Raw genomic sequence first — 15,027 nt, forward strand, 5'->3', positions numbered from 1 at the left:
AAAGCCTGAGAAAAGTAGCCACCTTGCCACTTCCCACTCTAAGGTTCTGTGCTGGGACCATTATCAGAGGGGAAGGGACAGCTACCCCTCTCAGGTGCTCGCGGTCTAGACAGAGATGGGACCTCCAAGCCCCCTTCCAATTAATAACCTCCTCCAAGTCCTTCCCTTCCTTGTACTCCTTCCTGCCACCAAGCTTCCCTCCTTCAATGACACCCCCTCACTGAGTCGCCCACCCACCCCATGCATCCAGCTCTCTCTCCCTCCTTCCCCCACCCTGGGCTACCCTTCTCTGCAGTGAGCTCACCTCAGCTACTGCAGGAAGTAGCAGCCGCACAGAGATGAACAGAGATGAGTGCAGTGTCCCCGCCAAAGGCCGGTAGACCTGGCAGGCCTGAGCGTTTCCTCTCCTCACCCTATGAGGTGGTACCCTCTCCTGGCCAAAGCCTGCCTCCCCAGGCTCAGGGCCCCACACTCCTGCCCCAGCTTCCCTCCCTGGCTCTCCGGGTGCTGCCCACATCTCCCACTGGACAGGCCTCCTTTCTGTCCACCCACAGACACAGGCTAGTGTCTCTCACCACGCTGCTCTCCTGAGGCCCCACATCGCCTTCCTGGTCCTCCTTCCCTCCCAGCACACTTCTTATAAGGGCTGTCTCAGTGGCCAGTGAGCTCATGCCTCAACCTGCTCCAATCTGGCTTACCCTTGGGACCCTGGAAGGGACTCAGTCTGCAGAAGGAACTGAAGTTCTCTGTGGAAGAAGATGACATCAACCGGAGCCTCTACAACCTGTCACATGCAACATCCACCTTACAATAAACACTTGTCAGGCAGGGGTCTTTCTCCTCCTCCTTTTCCTCCTCCTCCTTCTTCTTGCCCTCCTCTTTCTTTTCCTCTTCCCTTTGGTTCCCTTTCCTTTAAGAACAGTTCAGTCCAGAAGGTTTAAGATAGGCCAAGCAATGTAGATGTTCTTGGGGGTGAGAGGTGGGGAATGTCATGGTCCAGCAAAGGTTTTGGAGCTCAAGTGAAGTAAGGAGGGCTTCTCTGCTTGGGGGGACAGCCAGAGCAGGGCAGACAGTGGCGGGGGTGGAGGGAAGGTGAAGAGAAAGAAAGAAGAGAGTCAAAGCTCAATCATACAAACAGATGGCCTCACCCAAATTTCAGAGCTCAAGCAGAAAAAGGAGGGCATCCAGGGATCCCTGGGTGGCGCAGCGGTTTGGCGCCTGCCTTTGACCCAGGGCGCGATCCTGGAGACCCGGGATCGAATCCCACGTCGGGCTCCCGGTGCATGGAGCCTGCTTCTCCCTCTGCCTATGTCTCTGCTTCTCTCTCTCTCTCTCTCTCTCTGTGACTATCATAAATAAATAAAAATTAAAAAAAAAAAAAGTTTAGAAAAAGGAGGGCATCCAAAGAGGAAGGCAACCTGGTGTGAAATATCAAAGCCCAAACAAGATAAGGAAGATATTCACGTGGGGGCCAGCTTGGTGAGGGAGATGGGTTGGACCCTGAGCGGGTCAAGGGTCATTTGACCAAGGTAGTGGCCAAGCACCAGGAAATGGAGTCCACAGGGGATGAGGGCATGCTTGAAAAGGGGGTGGGGGCAGGGCATCCAAAGCGTATGGGAGGTCAGAGCCTGTTGAGGTGTGAAAAGCATGTCCATGTAGGGGAAGAGGTTGTGGTGGTGGCCTGAGGCAGAATGTTGGAGCCCAGGAACGCTGAAGAGACGTCTGCATAGGGAGCGGTCACAATGGGCCATTGGTTCACCAGTAAGTGAATATGTTGAGGGAATGAGTCATGTTTCTCAATGTTGTCAAAGGATGTTACAAATATGGGAAGGAAGAAAACTAGAATGACCCCCCTACAGTGTTGGGTTGGGATTAGAGGTATTGGTGAGAACTCGTGATTTTCAGAATAAATAGATATAGAAATAAATGTTGATGTAAGTGTGTATACAGGTGTTTATATCGTGTGTGTCAATGCATGTGCATTTACGTATATACATGCATATGTTTCCTAGCTTAACCCACTGAGAGTGTTTGGAAGCAGTGGCGTCTTAATAACAGTGAGCATAGCTAGCACCCAAGTCTTGATTTCTTTCTTTTTTATAAATTGAAGTGTAGTTGACGAAGTTAACATTAGTTTCAGGTGTATAACGCAGTGATTCGACAACTCTATAGGTTATGCTATGCTAAAGTCTTGATTTCTAAATACCGTTGTCCACCAGAAGAAACCAGGACTCCTTGCAGGAAATGGCTAATTACAGGGCTGGGGCAGGGAAAGTACAAGACAAGCCTGAATCATCTTGTGCCAGAAAATAAAGAAGTACTCGAAAATGATTAAATAGAGTTACCATATGACCTCGTAATTCCATTTCTAAGCATACCCAAGAGAAATAAAAACACATGTCCACACAAAGACTTGTGCGGGAATGTTTATAGCAACATTGTTCACAAAACTCAAAAGATGGAAATGACTCAAATGCCCATCAGCTGATGAAAACAAAGCATGGTATATCCGTACAATGGAGTATTATTCAGCCATAAAGAGGACTGAAATAATTATACATGTTACATCTGGGATGAGCTTTGACAATATTATGCTAAGTGAAAAAAGCCAATTATAAAACACCGCATATTATATGATTCCATTCAGAATAGGGAGATGTATAGAGCAGAAAGTAGATTAGTGGTTGCCTAGGGCTAAAGTGGGGACAGGAGGATACAAGGATGCTAGCTAAAGATTACAAGGTTTACTTTTGAGACAATGAAACTGTTCTAAAATTGACTGTGGTGATGGCAGCACAGATCTGTGAATGCACTAAAAACCACTGAATTGTACACTTTAAATGGGTGAATTGTATGGTATGTGAATTATACTCAATAAAGCCCTTCTAAAAATAAGTACTCAAAGAATGATGGAGACATGTCAAAAGAATATGGAAGCCAGCTGGAAAGGACTTCCACTGGCTAGATCTGGTTCTTTTGAGTATCAAAATAATTAATGATATTAATAGATTCTAATATTTTGAATAAAATAGGATCTATGACTCCATACTGATATAAATAAATGAGTACATGGAAATTCTGTTGAAGAATGGGATATTTACATATTCCCAAAGTGCTTTCCTGCAAAATATTTATCAATTGAAAGGGAAAAGGGTAATTTTACAGTAGAGAAGGCTGGCAGACACCAACTTAATCAAGTAGTCAAAGTGAACATCATGGTAATAGGACAAATAACAATCATGTACTACTCAATAGGATGCAATGAGAGGGACATGGTATCACTTCTGTGACATTCCTACATGATATGCTCAACTTTAATCTTGAGGAAACATTGGACAAATCCAAGTTGAGACTATCTACAAAATAATTGGCCTATAATCTACAAGAATGTCATCAAAGTCGAGAATAGACTGAAACTCCATTTCATATTGAAGGAGGCTAAAGATATTTGAAAACCAAGTGTACCATGTGATTCTGTACTGGATCTTTTTACTACAAGGACATTACTGGGATCACTGGTGAAATGTGAATGAGAGGTGTGGGTTAGATGGTAGTAATGTTCAAGTGTTAATTTCCTGACTTTGATGGTGATATTGTGGTTTTCCAGGAGGATGTCCTTCTTCATAGGAAACAGAAGTATTTGGGAGATGGTGGCAACTTACTCTCAGATAAGTCAGGAAAAGAGTTTTTTAACTATATTTGGGACCATATAAGTTTGAGATTGCTTCAAATGAAGCAAATACTTTGTTGTTTTTTCAAATCTGAGCTCAGATCAAATGTTGAAACCTTCACAATTATAAAGATCAGTAGTAAAACCTTTTCATTATTGCTCAGAACTGATTAGCATTTTTATACACATATCCCCCCATTCTCATTCATCCATCAGCAAGTCCTTAGCTATCCACTGTCACCTTTACACACACACACACACACACACACACACACACCAGACATAAGCCTTATTGTTTTAAATTATGTATTTGCTTCTCAGAACTACAGAGATCATACATTAGGTAGACTGGAAGGTCTTCTGATGCTCAAATTTGGCTATTTTCATTAAGACAGTTTGAAAAGAAGATTATATTGTGTAACAAAATAGATAAAAAGCTGTAGAGTTTCATAAAAGAATTGGGATTAATGAACAATAAAGAATCAAACAGAATCCCAGAATGGAAAAAATACAATAACTAAAATTATGAATTTATTACACAGATCTAAAGGCATCAGATAGAGCAGAAGAAACAAATAGTGAGCTGGAAGAGAGTTCAGTAGAAAATACCTAGATTGAAGCAAAAAGGTGGAGAACACAGAAAACAGCGCTGATGTTAGATGCAACACAATAAAAGTTCTAGCATATATTTATATCAGAAGTCCAAAAAAGAAAAGAGAGAAATAATAGGGTAGAAATAATATTACTGGCAAAAACATACTAGCCAAAAATACTCTATACTTGACATAAGAATCAAACCAAGTAAGGTAAGTACAATGAAACCATACTTAGGCACATTGTCGTTAACTTGCTAAAAATTAAAAACAGATAAATCTTAAGAGTCACATAACTTCAAAGAAACAACCCTAAGACTGACAAATTGAAGAGATGAAACATACACAATCTAAATGTGTTTTGAATATATTTTGAATAGATGGGATTAACAGCATATTAGACATTGCAGACGAGGTCAGTAGACTTGAAGCCATATGATGACATATCAGCGGAATGTTTCTGAAAGGAAGCACAGAGAGAAAAAAAAAAAGCACACTGAAAACGTAAGAGAACCGGTGACCTACGAGAGGGATCAAGTGCTCTAACATACTTGTAGTGGAAACCATGAAAGAGAGGGGAAATGGAAAAATAGTGACCCCAAATTTTCCAAATTTGCAAAAACTAGAAACCCAAAGATCCAAGAATCTCAGCACTCACAATAAAATGATAGCGCAGTCTGTTATGATAAAAGTGCTAAAAGTCTGTGACAATGATAAAATCTTAAAAGAAGCTAGAAAAGAGACATTATGTACAGAGAGACAAAGATAAAATTATCACAGCTTTGTTGTCAGAGACTACACAAGCCAAAAGACAATAAAATACAATTTTTTTAAGTTGTGAGTAAAAAAAGTTACCATCAACCTAGATCTCTAAGCTTAGTGAAAATATTTTTAAAAGGAAGGTGAAATAAAATTTTCCACACACACAAAAGTGAAGAAATTTATCATTTGTCAGCCTTCACTATAACTAATGTTAAGGTTTTTCAGGCAGAAGGAATATGATGCCAGATGGAAATTTGGATCTACACAAAGGAATGAGTAGAACCTGAAATGGAAAATAAGTGGTTAAATATAAAATATATTTTTCTCACTTAAAAATTTGTTTAATAGACAATTGACATTTTATTTTATTTTAAAGATTTATTTGTTTATTCATGAGAGACACAGAGAGGGGGGCAAAGGGAGAAGCAGTCTCCCAAAGGAGTCTGATGCGGAACTCCATCCAGGACCCCTGGATCATGACCTGAGCCAAAAGCTGAAGCTTAACCACTGAGCCACCCAGGTGCCCTGACAATTGATTATTTAAATAAAAAAGAATAACATTTATTGTAGGGCTTGCAACATGTAGAATGAAATGTTTAACAATGGCTCCAAGTATCAGAGGGGGAAATGGGACTACACTAAGTTTCTAACTTTTACACAAAGTGATATAATGTTAATTGGAGGAAAACTGCCATAAATTAAAGATCCATATTGTAAACCTTAAATAAAGTGTTGGCAAAATTTTCTTGTAAAGGGTCAAATAGTGAATATCTTAGATGTCAAAGGACATACAGTCTCTGTTGCAACTAATCAAATCTACTGTTATAATATAAAAGCAACCATAGAGAAAATGTAAATGAGTTAGCATAGCTGTATTCCAATAAAACTTTATTTGTGGATTCTGAAATCTGAATTTCAAACTGTTTTTATAAATCATAAAATATTATTCTTCTTTTGAATTTTTCAATCTTTGAAAAGTGTAAAAACTATTCTTAACAAATCACCCAGGCAGAAGAGCCCCAGATCATTTATGTAGATACTGTGTTCTCAAGGTGAGCATAAGCACTCCTAACATGTAGGCTGGCATGGTGACTTCCCTCCAAACAGAACAGTATGGAAAGGGATGAAAGGGTAACTTTAGAGAAATCTAATAAACACTACCTCAGCCAGATGATCAAGATCCATATAAACAATGATAAGTCATGTTGATAGTATGTACTCTAGATGTGATTAAAATGACACTTCACCTGTGTGCTCTTCCTTAAAAAAACCAGAACCCTATTCAAAGCATGAGAAAAATATCAGACAAATCCAAATAAAGGGATATTATATACAGTATCTGACCAATACTCTTCAGTATTGTCCAAGTCATAAAAAATGAATGACTGAAAAAGAAGAAAGAGAAAGAACGGAGAGAAAAAAGAAAAAGGAAAGTCCAAGAAACTGTCACCACCAGAGAAGCCTGAGAAAATATGATGATTAGATATAGTGTGGCATCTTGGATTGGATCCTGGAATGACAAAAAGACATTAGGTAAAAACTAAGGTAATCTCTCAAGTAATCATTGATGGTTGAGTGGATAAACAAAATATGGGGTATATGTACAATAGGATATAAGTCAAGCATAAAGAGAAAGGAAATTCTGACCCATGTTACAAAGTGGATAAACCTTGAGAACATTAGGCTAAATGAAATAAACCAGTCATGGAAAGATAGATACTATGTGATTCCACTTATATAAGGTATAGTGGACAGTTAAATTCATAAAATCAAAAGTAAAATGGTGATTGCAAGAGGATGGAAAAAAGAAAAATGGGAAGATGTTGTTTAATGGGTATAGAGTTTCAGTTTTGCAAGATGAAAAGACTTCTGGAGATTGATTGCCCAATAATGTGAATATACTAACAAATCACTAATACTACTGAACTGAACACTTAAGAATAGCTAAGATGGTAACGTGTTTGTTATGTGTATTTTATCACAATTTTTAAAAACTAAGAAAATCTGAATAAAGTTTGGAACTGAGTTAATAATAATATATCAGTATTGGTTCATTACTTTTCACAAATGAACCATAGTATAAGGTAAGATGCTAATAATAAAGATGACTGAGCACAGGATATATGCAAACTCCATATTTTCTTCACAATTTTCTACACACCTAAAACTGTTCTACAAAATAAAGTTTGTTATTAAAAAAATTCATATTTCATGGTCCATATGCTGACCCCTACTCTATAACAACCACTACAAATATTTAAAAGCAACATAGATATTAAGACATTAGTAAAGATCAAAGGAATATTTTTAAATAATCACTATTTTAAAAGGCAAGAAAACAGGAGAAAAGAAATAAAGAATACATGGGACTCATAGAAAACAAATAATAATAGATGGAACTAGAGGGTATTTTGCTGAGCAAAGTAAGTCGATCAGAGAAAGACAATTATATGATTTCACTCATTTGTGGAATTTAAGAAACAAAACAGAGAATCATAGGGGAAGGGAAGTAAAAATAAAAATAAGATGGAATCAGAGAGGGAGACAAACCATAGAGACTCTTAACCATAGGAAACAAACAGGGTCACTGGAGGGGGCTGGACGTGGATGGGGAGATAGGATAACTGGGTGATGGGCATTAAAGGGGGCACATGATATAACAAGCACTGGGTACTATATGCAATTGATGAATCACTGAACTCTATCTCTGAAACTAATAATACACTATATGTTAATTTAATTTAAATAAAATCTAAAAAAAAAAAAAGAAAGAAAACAAATAACGAGATGGTAGATTTAGGCCCAACCATACTGATCATTACATCACCGTGAATGATCTAAATATTCCAAGACAGATTATCAGGTTGGATCTTTAAAAATCAAGCCCCAACTATATGCTATCATTAAGACTGACATCTAATATTCCCACAGATGGTGGAAATGAGAAAACAATAAAATTGCATACGTGAGGCACCATAAAATAACTGAAAAAAAGTGAAAATATCTTTAAAAGATAAAGGTGAGTCCCATCTGGCATGTGAGAAGCTTGGAAGTCATAATCCCATCCTAAAAAACAACTAAAAAGCTGACTAAACTGGAAAAAAAAAATGAACAGCTCTTCTCAAATCTATGACAGGGCAAACTCTTTGCCCCAGTATTGGAGAGACAGATATGCAGATACAAAGAATCACAACTTACCTGAGCAGAAATCTGTGCAGGGAGCAGTGCCACAGTAGAAAAACCTGAGCTATAACTGGTGAACTTAGGGAGGCTCAGTGTGGAAAGTCTGAAAGTTAAAAATTTCAGATGGACCCAGGTATAGAGGAGCCCTAAACTTCTGTAAATTTTACTTCCCAGAGCTCCAAAGGGTTCTATCAGAGAAAACTCTCCTTATGTTTTCAGAAAGGAGAGGAGGAAAGAAATCATTGTGAAATATCTTGTGTACATTAAAAGGATGATAAAGGAATATGATGAAAAACTGTGCCCCCAAATCTGACAACCTAGATGAAACGGACCAATTTCTTGAAAGACACAATCTGCCAAAAATTACACAAGGAAAAATAGACAATTTGAATGGGCCTATATCTGTTAAAGAACTTGAATCGATAACTCATAACTTTCACAAACAGAAAGTACCCGGCCCAGATGGGTTTTCTGTTGAATTCTACCAAGAATTTAAGGAAGAAATTATACCCATTCTCTACAATCTCTTTCAGAAGATAGAAACAGAGGGATTACTTTCTATCTCATTCTATGAAGCCAGCACTATCCTAACAGCAAAACCAGACAAAGACAATGCAAGAAAAGAAAACTAGAGACCAACATCTCTCATCTACATAGATGGAAAAATTCTCAAAAAAATATTAGCAAATCAAATCCAACAATGTATAAAAAGAATTATACACTACATCCAAGTGAGATTTATCCCAAGTATGCAAGGCTGACTGGACATTTGAAAATCAATTAATGTATTCCATAAGATCAATGAGCTAAAGGATAAAAATCACAGAATCATCAATAGATGCAGAAAAAACACTTGACAAAATCCAACCCATTCAGGATAAAAACACTCTCAGTAAACTAGAAAGAGAGGGAAGCTTCTTCTCTTAGCAACTGATAGAAAAGCAGAAGAAAAAAACCAGTAAGCAGAGAATTTAAACCAAATATAGAATATTTATATATATGTGTGTGTGTGTGTGTGTGTGTGTGTAGCAAATAACTTCAGGATACATATTCTTTTCATGTGCATGGAACAAATTACCAAAATTGACCTTATACTAGGTTACAAAGAAAGTCTTGGGAAAAATGTCAAAAAATGGAAATCATACAGAATATGGTATCAGACAATGATGAATTTGGGCTAGAAATCAGTATGATAACTTGAAATCTCCAAATGTTTCAACATTAAGCAATACACTTCTAAATAATCTATTACTCAAAGAAAAAATTATGCTTGATATCAGAAAATATTTTAAATAAATTATAATTAAACACATTAAAATTTTGGGATGTAACTAAAACAGTTCTTAGAGGGATATTTATGGACATGCTTACATACATTAGAAAAGAAGAAAGTCTGAAAAACCACTTAAAATAGCAAAACAAACTCCTTAGCAAAACAAACCTAATAAAATGAAAGGGAGAAATAATAAAGACCAAGAATGATAATAAAAGAAAGGGCACCAATTACCAACATCAGGAGAAAGGGGTCATAACTATAAATCTTACAGACAATTAAAATATTATGAGGATATTTTAATGACTCTATATCAACAAACTTGAAAATTTTGATGAAATGGACAAATTAACTGAAAAACATGACTTATCAAATCTTACAGAAGACAACATAAAGGATAGTCCTATATCTATTAGAAAAATTTGTCAGTAATTAAACATTTTCCTACAATGAAAATTGCAAGTCCAGATGGCTTCACTGGTGGATTTTTCCAAACATTAAAGAAAGAAATTACACCAGTTTTACACAAACTCTTACAGAGGAGAGAGACAGAGAAAGAGAGAAAACTTCCTAACTTTGGATGAAAGTGACATAATCTTGATATTAAAACCCAACTAGGACATTACAAAAAAGGATAACTACAGAATAATATCTGTTAGAACTTGGATATAAGTTCTAAGCAAAATAATAACAATCAAATCCAGTGTTATATAAAGATGATAATGCATTATCCATTTCATCTAGGTTGTCAGATTTGTGGGCATATGTTTTCATCATATTCCTTTACCATCCTTTTAATGTACACAAGAAATTTGACTCCATTTCAGGAATGTGAGGTTGGCTTCACATTTGAAAACCAATTATGTAATTTACTACATTAAAAGTATAAGGAGTAAAGTCATATTTCAATAGATGTGAAAAAAGCATTCAATAAAAATTCAGCATTAACTCATGAAAAACTTCATAGCAAGCTAGGAATAAAAGGAAATTTTCTTAATCTGATAATATCAAGCAAAAAAAAGCTATACAAATATCACACTTGATGGTAAGGTATTAGAGGTTGTCCTTTGAGACTGGAACAAATGAGGATGTCTACCACCACTTCTATTTAATTTTATGGGAAGCCCTAGCCATTGCAATAAGACAAGAAAAAGAAATCAGGTGTAAGATTTGAAAAGGAAAAAAAAAAAAAAACTGTGGTCATTTGTTGATGGCATGACTATGTATGTTGAGAATTTTTTTAAAAGATTTTATTACTTATTCATGAGAAGCACAGAGAGAGGCATAGACATAGGCAGAGGGAGAAGCAGACTTTCTGTCAGGTGCCTGATGCAGGACTTGATCCCAGGACACCGGGATCATGACCTGAGCTGAAGGCAGATGTTCAACCACTGAGCCATCCAGGTGCCCCTATGTTGAGAATTTAAAAAATCTATAAGTATGCCAGAAGAATGAATAAATTTAGCAAATTTACTAAAAACAAGATCATACACAAAAACCAATTGTATATTTATAAGTTGACAATAAGCAATTAGAAAATGAAAAAAGAATTCATTGCCAGCAGCATTTTTCTCTTTTAACCAACAGCATTTTTTAAATTAAAAAAACCTAGATACTTAGGAATAACATCTGACAAAATATATTTATAATTCTATAGTGTGTTACTGAGAGGAAAAGAGACTATGTATTTATTTATTTATTTATTATTTTAAGTAGGCTCCACACCCAGTGTGGAACCCAACATGGGGCTTGAATTTATGACCCTGAGATCACGACCTGAGCTGAGATCAAGAGTTGGATGCTTGGGGATCCCTGGGTGGCTCAGCGGTTGAGTGCCTGCCTTCAGCCCAGGGAGTGGTCCTGGAGTCCTGGATCCAGTCCCACATCAGGTTCCCTGGATGGAGCCTGCTTCTCCCTCTGCCTGTGTCTCTGCCCCTCTCTCTCTCTCCCTCCCCCTCTCTCTCTCTGTGTATCTCTCATGAATAAATAAATAAAATCTTAAAAAAAAAAGAGTTGGATGCTTAACTGACTAAATCACCCAGGCACCCCAAAAGAGACTTATAAAAACGAGATAGGGATATACTGTGTTCATAGATGGGTAGTGTCAATATTGTAAAGTGGTCAGTTCTTCCCCCAATCAGCCAGCAGATTCAATTCAACTTTAATAAAACCTAATACACTGCTGGTAACAATTAAAAATGGTGAAATCTCTTAGGAAAATAGTTGTTCAGTTTCTACAAAGGATAAATATAGTGTTACTATGTGATCCAGCAATTCCAATCCTAGGTATAGGACCAAGAGAAATTACAATATGTTCACACAGGGACACCTGGGTGGCTCAGTGGTTGAACTTTGGCTCAGGGCATGATCCTGGGTCCGGGAATCAAGTCCTGTATCAGGCTCCCTGTGGGGAGGCTGCTTCTCTCTCTGCCTGTGTCTCTGCCTCTCTCTCTCTCTCATAAATAAATAAATAAATCTTTAAAAAAATAGAAAAATAAAACATGTCCATGCAAAAACTTGCACATGAATGTTCATAGTGACATTATTCCTAAGAGCTCAAATATGGAAACAACCCAAATGACCATCAACTAATGAATAGATAAATAAAATATGATACATCTGTACAATCAAATATTATTCAGCCATTAAAAAGAGTGAAATACTGACACATGTTACAACATGGATGAACTTTGTAAATATCACATTAAGCAAAAGAAGCAAGTCATAAAAGACCACAGACTTAATGATCCCATTTATGTGAAATATCCAGAATAGGCAAATCTATAAAGACAGAAAATAAAATTAATGATTGCCCAAGGTTAGAGTGAGAAGTTGTGACTGCTAATGGGCATTGTGTTTTTCTTGAAGGGTGTCGAAAATGTTCTAAAATTTACTGTGTTAGTGTTTGCACAACTCTGTGAACATACTAAAATCCACAGAATTATACATTTATTTGAGTGGATGATTTGTATGGCGTGTGAATTAAGCCTCAAAGCTATTCATTTTTCAAAAACTCAAATATTTCTGAAGGGTTTTTTTTTGGTAGAAATTGTTAAGCTGATTCTAAAATTTATATGGAAATTCAAAAGGCAAAGGATAACAAAGATGGTCTTTTTTTATCATTTTTTAAAATTTTTATTTATTTATTCATGAGAGACACAGAGAGAGAGAGAATGAGAGAGAGAGGCAGAGGGAGAAGCAGGCTCCAATGCAGGGAGCCTGACGTGGGACTTGATCCTGGGTCTCCAGGATCACGCCCTGGGCTGAAGGCGGCGCTAAACCGCTGAGCCACCCAGGCTGCCCAACAAAGATGGTCTTAAAGAAGTATGAGGTTGAAGGGCATAAACTAGCTGTTAGAAAGACTTATTACAAAGCTACAAAACTTAAAACAGTTAAAATTTATATACAAATAGATTGATGAGAATACAATGGAGTGTCCAGAAACAGACCCACACTTACATGGTCCAATGATATGATGTGGGCAAAGAATTATCTTTTCAATAAATGGTACTGGATAAATTTACTATCCATTTGGGGAAGAAACCCCTTTGATTCCTACCTCAAACTATACAGAAAATTCATCCTAGGTATACCATTAATACAAATGTAAAGGACAATAGAAATATGCTTTTGAAATTTGAAGGAAAACATTAGTTACCTAGAACTATACACCCAGTAAAATTACCAATTGAGTGTGAAGGTGGATTAAAGACAGTTTTAGATGTTCAAAGCTTCAGAAATTATATCCCCTTTGCACACCTTCTCTAGAACCTATTGGATGTACTACTAAAAACGAGATAATAAAACAAGAAAGAGGAAGACTAGCTTTCAGGAAATGAGGGAATCAAATGAAGGAAAGAGGCAAAGGAAACCCTAAGGAGGATACTGGAAGGTTTCAGTATGAGAGCTGTTTATGGGGGCTAGAGAGCCATGGGATTGGGGTGGATCAACGGTCTGCAGGAGAGGTTGCATCAAGAAGAGGAAACTGACAAAATGTCTGATGTGTCAGAACATCTTAACAGGGGATTTGGACAAACAGGGTTGAAATAGTGGTCATTACTTAGAAAACTAAATAAATATCAGCAGAAACAACAAAAAGATAATTGTTGATTCCAGAAGAAAAAGCAAAAGTGATCATAGTATACTATACAGCTCAGATATGAATAATAATTACATAGTTGTAATAGGGTAAACACCGAAAACTGGCCTAACTCAAACTATCACATAACCATATTGGGAGATTTGGTGGGACTGGAAGTGTGATTAAATGTGGTAGAGGTAAGGAATTAAAAAGAATTAAATCCTCATCTTCCATATTGGGAAGTCAAAAGAGAATGGTCACAAGTGAAAAATCAAGAATCGACAACAAAGACTTCTTATTAAGAGATAAGGAGAATTTCTTTTAAAACAAAAAACAAAAAACAAAAACAAACAAACAAACAAAAAACAGCTAGGGAGCCCGGGTGGCTCAGTGGTTTAGCGCCGCCTTCAGTCCAGGGCATGATCCCAGAGACCTGGGATCGAGTTCTACATTGGGCTCCCTGCGTGGAGCCTGCTTCACCCTCTGCCTATATCTCTGCCTCCCCCCACCCCTCTCTCTGTCTCTATGAACAAATAAATAAATCTTTTTTAAAAATCAGCTGATTGAATGGAAAATCATGACCTGGGGAAGCAAAAACTAAGTATGAAGGGATCAGGGACTGCTATTTTTCCTTACATGCCCTGTAAACTTTTTCCTCTTAAACCATGTGCATATATATCCTTGGTAAAACTTAAAACTGCATCTAAAAAAAACCTAAATGTGAACAGTAAAAGAAAAAGAAAGCTTCTAGAAGAATACAGTGAAGTATAGCAAAAGAAAATAAACTCATTATTTTAGAATTAAGCAAAGAATTCTTTTTTTAAAAAAAGATTTTATTTATTTATTCATGAGAGATCCAGAGAGAAAGAGACAGAAACACAAGCAGAGGGAGAAGCAGGCTCCATACAGGGAGCCCGATGTGGGACTCAATCCTGGGTCTCCAGGATCATGCCCTGGGCCAAAGGCAAGCGCTAAACCGCTGAGCCACCCAGGCTGCCCAAGAATTCTTAACACAAGCAATTAACCATAAAGAAAATATTGTATTTTTATAAGACCAAAACTTCTGTTTATTAAAAAACATGATTGAGTGAAAAGGCAAGCCACAGAGTGAAAGATATTTTCAATATATTTATCTGACAAAGATCTTGTATCCAGAATATATTAAAATTATCCTATAAAATAAGAGAAGGGATCCCTGGGTGGTGCAGCGGTTTAGCGCCTGCCTTTGGCCCAGGGCGTGATCCTGGAGACCCGGGATCGAATCCCACGTCAGGCTCCCGGTGCATGGGGCCTGCTTCTCCCTCTGCCTATGTCTCTGTCTCTGTCTCTCTCTTTCTATGTGACTATCATAAATAAATAAATAAAATTAAATTAAAAAAAATAAAATAAGAGAAAAAGATAGACAATTTGATTTTCTTTTTTTTTTGACAATTTGATTTTCTAATGGGAAAAGACAGCATACTTT

The 15,027-nt window shown here is 37.0% G+C and overlaps 2 non-coding genes across 2 annotated transcripts; both read right to left on the bottom strand.

Moving 5' to 3' along the window:
- Positions 1 to 3,762: 3,762 nt before the first annotated feature.
- Positions 3,763 to 3,832, bottom strand: LOC144287327 (small nucleolar RNA U2-30). The gene has a single exon (XR_013355164.1). It is a non-coding gene; the product is annotated as a small nucleolar RNA U2-30 (small nucleolar RNA).
- Positions 3,833 to 3,985: 153 nt separating this feature from the next.
- Positions 3,986 to 4,064, bottom strand: LOC144287330 (small nucleolar RNA U2-19). The gene has a single exon (XR_013355167.1). It is a non-coding gene; the product is annotated as a small nucleolar RNA U2-19 (small nucleolar RNA).
- Positions 4,065 to 15,027: the final 10,963 nt, after the last annotated feature.

The sequence above is a fragment of the Canis aureus genome, chromosome 16 (assembly GCF_053574225.1).
Source record: "Canis aureus isolate CA01 chromosome 16, VMU_Caureus_v.1.0, whole genome shotgun sequence".
NCBI lineage: Eukaryota > Metazoa > Chordata > Mammalia > Carnivora > Canidae > Canis > Canis aureus.